We start from the raw sequence: 7,594 nt of genomic DNA on the forward strand, positions 1-7,594 counted from the left end.
AGACCAGGCTGGCCTCGAACTCACAGAGATCCGCCTGCCTCTGCCTCCCAAGTGCTGGGATTACAGGCGTGCGCCACCACCGCCCGGCTAGGTTCTGAAACTCTTGTGGAGGTTTTGCCTTTCTCTGTTTTGCCCTTCCCCATCTACAGTCAAAGAAGAGTTCATTCCTTAGCAGTGATAAGATAAATGAAAAAAAGCCGTTCCACTGTGGATGCTAGGTGACTGTTTAGGGACTGAACAGCTGTAGAATACACACCTACAGTAAACAAAGTAGACCCTAATCAGATGCTAACTGATGATGTTTATAATCAGGACAGGGTCTAGGTGCCTTGACACCACAATCCCCTGCTATTAGCATTCAACCTGTTTATCATTAAAGATAATCAGCAGTGATGTTTTTCTGTATTTTTCTTTTGTTGAATTATTAGCATAGTCACAGGCCCAATTACTAAATCAATGATTCAGATATATGTATATATATATATATATATGTGTGTGTGTGTGTGTGTATATATATATATATCAATAAACTTTGTTATTAAGAAGTCTTAACATCACAAATATTTTTCAAAATAAACTATTTCCTTGACTCTTTTGTTGTTGTTGTCGTTGTTGTTTTGCTTTTGTTATTTGTTTTTAAGACAGGGTTTCTCTGTGTAGCCCTGGCTGTCCTGAAATCCACTCTGTAGACCAGGCTGGCCTACAGATCTGCTTGCCTCTGCCTCCTGAGTGCCGGGATTAAAGGCGTGGGCCGCCCCTGCCAACCTGACCCACATTTTTTTAAAGATTTATTTATTTTTATTTTATTTGTGTTTTGACTGCGTGTATGTCTGTGTGAGGGCTGCCAGATCCCCTGGAACTGGAGTTAGAGACAATTGTGAATTGTGAGCTGTCTTGTGGGCACTGGGAATTGAACCAGAGTCCTCTGGAAGAGCAGCCAGGGTTCTTAACCACTGAGCCATCTCTTTTATACAAGTTGCTAGTCTGGGTGTATAGGCTGTTTTCTTTGTTGTTTTTCCATCTTATATAATGAAGGGTGATCTTGAGCCTCAGGGGACATCTGGCAGTATGTGCAGAAATGTTTAATTGGCACACTGGGATTAGAGGATTGTTACTGGGTCGTGGCCAGGGCTGTTGCTAAATTTCCTGCAATATACCGGACATCCCACCATAGAGAATCATATGTAAGTTGTTGTGGTTTGAAAGTAAGATGTGACGAAACACTGGGTCCCAGCTGGTGTCGCAGTTTGAAGACTGTGGAACCCTTAAGGGTTGGAGACTTGATAGAGGAAGTACATCTTTGGGGTGGGCTTGGAGGTTTTATTGCCTGTCCAACTTGCTGTTCCCTCTCTACTTCCTGAGTGTGATTGCAGCCAAAATGATCTTTTTCTCTGTGAAGTAGTTTTTGTCTTTGTATTTCATCACAGCAGTGGAAAAGAAACATGCGTGGCTCCCGAGATTCTAATGGAAGGATTATGTTTTCAAATTTCCATGAAGTATCAATTACTAAACACCATACATGCATCGTGTTTCTTGCTGGTTGCCTCTCTACCCTCATTGCTTCCACATCTGCAGAGCCAACCAACTACAGACCAGAAGTACTAAGAACAAAGCAATCAGATCCCTATGGAACATGGACAGATAGACGCTCATTCCCTCGACAGCACAGGATGAGAACTGTGGACACAGCATTACATTCCACTAGTATTTTACATCTCCGAAGTTCCTGGAGTTCCCAGAGCCTGAGCTCTGATCCCTTAGGCCTGACTCAGCTGCCCACTCTCCGTCAGCCAGTTAAATAGCTGTGAACAGCAGCGAAAGAAGATGTAGTCCATGTTGGCCACCTTCCGAAGGACAAAGACTCACCCTAAGCCCATCTTCCCCTGTTGGTATGAGGGTTAGGTTGAAGTAGAGAGCCCGAGGCACATAAAGCTAAGCGGACCCTGGCTGGACAAGGTGTGGGTTGGTCCATCACTGTCTCTGCTCCAAGTCCTCCCACAAGGTGGTCTGCTGTTGCTGGAACCTGTTCCTGGGAGCCAGGTTCTCCCTCTGGCTGGCACCAGGTTCTGCCAGCAGTGTCTCTAGAATATCCTCCTTAGGCTGGCCATGGTGGTACATGCCTCTAATCCCAGCATTTGGGAGGCAGAGGCAGGTGGATCCCTGTGAGTTAGAGGATAGTCTGGTCAACACAGAGAGTTCCAGGACAGCCAGGACTACACAGAGAGATCCTGTCTGGAAAAATAAACAAACAAAAATGAAACAATAACAATGACAAAACTAGACCATCCTCTTTCATGCCAGGCTGGTTATTATACGGGCAGATCCTACACCATTTTCTATGAGGGACTTGAACATCTTCAGATTTTGGTATCCAAAGAAGCAGGGGGAGGGGATCCTTGATCCAGTGCCCCAAGGATAGCTAGAAATGGCTGTGCTGACCAAATCCTGCCAGGATTTGTTACACTTCGTCTTCAAGAAAATAATTGGTTGTTTAAAGTCAAACAACTAATTGTAGCAGACAGACTTAAGTCCTGACTTCAGAATTCCGTGTCAGTCAGTATGGATAATAATGTCATAGTCAACAGCCTCAGATAGAGAGCTATATCTTATAAAAATTATTTTCTTATCTTATTTTGATATTTCGTTTGTACTGTAAACAAAGTTTGCCTGAAGATCACAGTGCAGAGCTAGCCACACTAGTTGGCCATAGAGGCCAGGCAGTGGTGGCACACACCTTTAATCCCAGCACCCAGGAAGCAGAGGCAGATGGATCTCTCTGAGTCCAAGGGCACCCTTGGCTACTCAAGATTGATCCAGTCTCAAAGAGAAACAGCCAGGCTGTGGTGGCTCAAGCTTTTAATACCAGTGCTTGGGAGTCGCATGCCTTTAATGCCAACACTAGCGAGGTGGAGACAGGAAGGGACATGGCCAGGTAGAGAGAAGATTATAAAGCGAGACAGGAGCTCCAGGCATTCAGTCTGAGGACTTGTAGAGACAGGATACCCACTTCGGTCTGAGGATTTTTTTTAGAGGTAACAACTAGTGTCTGGCTGCTCTGCTTCTCTGATCCTTCAGCTTTCACCCCCGATATCTGCCTCTGGGTTTTTATTAGTAAGATCAATTCGAGTTCACGCTACAGAATTGGTTTGAATGGATAAAAGCAGGGTGCGGTTATGGTAGCTTTTCCACCTTGTTGGTCAAGCTCCTTCTACAGCTGTCTCATGTCTGGCACCATCTTTAAACTATGAGACATCTCTTTCCATATTTGATATTTAAATTCCTTGTGTGTCTGACAAGTGTCCGGGGACATATCTGAGCTTGACTCGAGCAGTTGCTGGAACTCGTTATCACGCACGCGTCTCCCCACATGAGGAGGAAGCTCTGGGAAGATAATGAGGAGAGACGAGGTTCATATAAATTGAGCTTGTATTTCAAAGAATCTTATTCATTCATTTAATAAACACAGTTATTTGACCGGTAAAGGCTGAGACCCAAGAAAAACATTCCAGGTCACTCTGCAAACCGTATCTCGAATGTTCTATTTACAGACGCCTATGAAGAGCAAATGAGAGAATTGGATTTTTTGGGTGAAAATGTTTTCTCTGATAACATTGACAATGTTCTTTTTGCCTTACCCTGGAAATAATGAGAAAAATGAACCCTGGTTAGGTTTCATGTGAGTCAAAGATAAACTCTTACCTAGATACCCTGTGAGGATCCTCCCAGATCCCTGACCAATAAGCACGATAATGACAATTATAGGAGCAGCAACAATAGAATTGAAGCCTGTATATAGCATTTATTTCCCATCATAGTATTGAGAAGATACTTGTGTGTGTGTGTGTGTGTGTGTGTGTGTGTGTGTGTGTGTGTGTGTTTTATAGCATCTCATCTATCCCAGGTCGGCCCCCAACTCACTATGTGGTAGAGGATAATCTTGAACTTCTGATTCTCCTGCCACTGCCTCCTGAGAGGTGGGATTACCAGCATCCAGGCATTTGCCACCACACCCAGCTTATTCGGTGCTGAGGATCAAACCTGGGGCTGTGTGTATGCTAGGTGAGCATTCTGCCACCTGGGCTAAGCCTCCAACCCCCACTTTTTGACGGGAATTTCCTAAAGGAAGCTAGATAGCAGTATAAACAGATGTCACGCGTGTAAGAGGCCCGAGTGCTGTTTTATGAAGCTTCTGTTTGTAGTATATGGCTGTGTGAGAGACAGGGGTAGATGACGTCATTTCCCTCCCTGGGGTTTGCATACAGTCTAAACTAAAAAGCCACTGGCTTCATTTACTCACTTCCCTGGCGCAGAAACTCTCAGACTTTAAAAAATGCCACATGATACTGAGCAGAGGACCTGGGTTTGGTCTCTAGGACCCACGTGGCAGCTCACAACTCCAGTAACTCCAGTCCCGGGGGATCCAACGCTCTCTTCTGGCTCCTAGGATACCAGACACATATATACATGGACATATACATGCAAGCAAAACACACATAAGCATAAAATAAAAATAAATGAAAAACAAACACATATGTCCCAAAGACACAGTTAAGCTGAAGAAAGGATATAAGAATAGCAACTTTTGACTATTGGGGCAGATTTGAGTGGGATAGGATAGAAAGAACAGGATTGAGCTTGAAACAAGATGAAGGATCTCAGAGAAGGAGGGGAAGGGAAGGTGCCATTGTGGCCTCTTCATGACGTCCCTGTCCCTCATCTTTTCTTACACTTAGCCTTGCAGAGGATTCTGCTATTCTAGGGAGGTGCTGGTCCTCTTCCAGGAAGTCTGGGTGGAGCCCAAGGTTCTGCATTTCTAGTGAGTTTCCAGGTAATGCCAATGTTTCAGTCCAAGAACCACATTGGAACAGCTCGCTTTATGCCAGGAACTACACCCATTTCTTCCAGACTTCTCTATGCCCCAGGAGTGTATGGGAGATGGGGGGAGGGGGGAGGAAGGGGCGACAAAGTGGAACTGCTCCCTCTTCTGTTAATAAATGTCATTTTATGCACAAATATGAACCACAGATAATATTTAAGCGGTCATGTTTGAGGCCTGTCATCAGACAGAAAGTATGGGAGTTTGCAATTTCATTTGCTAGAGATTAATGAGTGCATTAATGTATCTATTCAAAAGGTAAGGCGTTCTTGTAAATGTGCTGATCCTATCGCGGGGATAATGGAATGTGTTTCTCAGTTTGTGCAATCAATATTGATGAGCGTGAAAGAGAAAAATGCCTTCTCAGAAGTGTACTTGCTTAAAGATTAAGGGCTGTATTGTCAGGAAGGTGTTTTATGTCGTTGTCTGGTGTGCTTATTTAATCTAAATAGGCTCATAAACATCACACACAGATTACCTTGACAGAGTAAAATACATTGAATTCCCTCCTGGCTTTCTACACTCCCCAGGCAAGTTTTAATATACATTCTTTTACTTTTAATCTAGGTTATTTAAGAGTATGTATCAAGAGCAAAATAAGGAAGCATCTTTTTGGATAAGCAGGTACTATAAACCTTTAAGGTGTTTAAACACAAAGCAGAAGGAAGTGGTATCACTGTGGTGTTTCTGTTGAATGCTTTCAAGCTTCAGAGACAAAACCAAAAAGAAAAAAGAAAAAAGATTCTTACTGACAGAGAACCCCAAGGGTAAAAGATCCACACTATTTACAGGAAAGGTTGTGACAACATTTCATTTTAGTTGGGAGACTTGGTTCATAATAATCCTGTGTCAACAGGTTGGCAGAACAGGGCTGTTTTCTTCTGAAATGTACATTTTTATTAATTTTTTAATAGACGGGTTAGTTTTAGATGCTTAATTCTATTCAATTTCTTTCAAAGTTTGGGTCTTAGACCTTCCTTTCACCCCCCACTCCCCCCCCCCCCTTATTGGAAAATGCCGTCTTCTTAGGTCAGTTATCCTTTTGAGACTATAATAAGTCACATTCTAGCTGTCTTGGCAGGGAAAAGGTAATCTAGAGATACACAGGGCCCTCCTTTCAGCCTTCAGACTTCAAAGTAGCCGAATCCCAGAGCGATAAAATCTGCCCCCAGGAAATCCTCCACAGGAGACAGGAAAAACTGAGGACCTGATGCCACTGAGGGAGACCTCACCTCCCAGGAAGGGATTTCCCACAGTTCTGACCACCTTATAGATCAGAGAGAAAGGCAGTGATAGGTGAAACCACACCATACCCAAGGCTGCTGAATTATACATAATCCTTGCTCTCAATGTCAGGGCACTAAAGACTGGCTTCGGGGTTGGGTCGGGACCCCATGATCTGCTCTTCTCAGTGTGGCCACATTGAATAAACCTTTCTCTGCTTTTCACTATCGCTTTTGTGCAATCATGCTGAGGACAAGTAGACAGTCCTAGCTTGCGGGAGCACCAGAACCCAAGCCTTTCCCCTAAAAAGCCCAGGAAGATTACCACAAAATCGAGAGTTTAAACAACACAGAGATTGTCTCGCTGTTCTGAGCTTGGAAGTAACATTGAAGTCGGAGCACTGACTGGACCGTGGCCCTATCTGCTTCTGAGCACCCTCCATTTCCTTGCCTTTGCACCTTAAGTCCTCACTGGGTGGGTGGGTGGGGACGGAGTCCTTCCCCTACCTTCAAACCACTATGGCTGACCACGCCTTCAGCCTTCCCCGTCCCCTGTTACTGTAAACCGGATCCCGAGAAGCCCCGAATTCTCGTCCTGGAGTAACTAAGAGCGGGTGAAAGGGTGTTTTTTGTTTGTTTGTTTGTTGTTTGTTTGTTTTTGGTCGGCCTTGCTTTTACTTCTGCCTCATGAGTTTTGCTTACTTCTGCACCTAAGGAGTGTCTGTCTAAAATCCGAGGCTACTGAAACTATTTCATCTCCCTGAGGGTCAAAAGGCCTAAAGATGAGAGGAGTGGGCACCTCCCTGTCGGTTTTTTCAGCACCCTGCTCTGGGGCCCCACCTCAACGCTCCACCCAAAGTGGCTGGGAGTCTCTAGTGATTGTCCTGAACCTGCACTTGTGCTGAGTTCTAGGAACAGCAGAGCCTCAGAGATCTGCTTATCCCGCGGTGAGGTCACACCTAAGCAGGGGCAATCATCTGGGAGCTGCCTTGGCCGGCCAAGCGCCAAGCACTCCGGGTTTCTGCCAGCTACCTTGCATAACCAAAAGGGAGATTAGGATCAGCCATATCAGGCCTTGTGAAGACTAGCTTAATCTGCCTGCCTCTTGCCTCCATCCCGCCCTCTAAACAGTTGTTCTATTTAAACTAAAGCTCTCATGTCTGTACCCCAAAGATGAAGACGGACACGGGGTTATTTTGTACTTCCCAATAGGCATGAAATTGTTATTCCCTGCCTTTGACCACTGATCTTATCTTTGATTGGTGCCCTGGAGTGAAAGGCTGAGTCTAGTGTAACCACGCCTCCCAGGGCTGGGGCCTTTGCCCTAAAGCTGGTAGCGTTACCGCCTACCCGTGATGAAATTGCACCCATCCAAATAATTCAGGATAACCTATTGAAGCCCAGCTGAAGAGCAGTCCCACTCCTCTTTGCCATGTAATATAACATATCCACAGGTTCCAGTGTTTGCCATGTAATATAACATATCCACAGGTTC

The 7,594-nt window shown here is 44.8% G+C and overlaps 1 protein-coding gene across 4 annotated transcripts in view; it reads left to right on the forward strand.

The window, feature by feature from the left end:
• Gcnt2 (glucosaminyl (N-acetyl) transferase 2 (I blood group)) overlaps positions 1 to 7,594 on the forward strand; it is a 97,257-nt gene that overhangs the window by 81,813 nt on the left and 7,850 nt on the right. The window lies entirely within an intron of this gene.

This window comes from Microtus ochrogaster, chromosome 16, assembly GCF_000317375.1.
Source record: "Microtus ochrogaster isolate Prairie Vole_2 chromosome 16, MicOch1.0, whole genome shotgun sequence".
Taxonomy (NCBI): Eukaryota; Metazoa; Chordata; class Mammalia; order Rodentia; family Cricetidae; genus Microtus; species Microtus ochrogaster.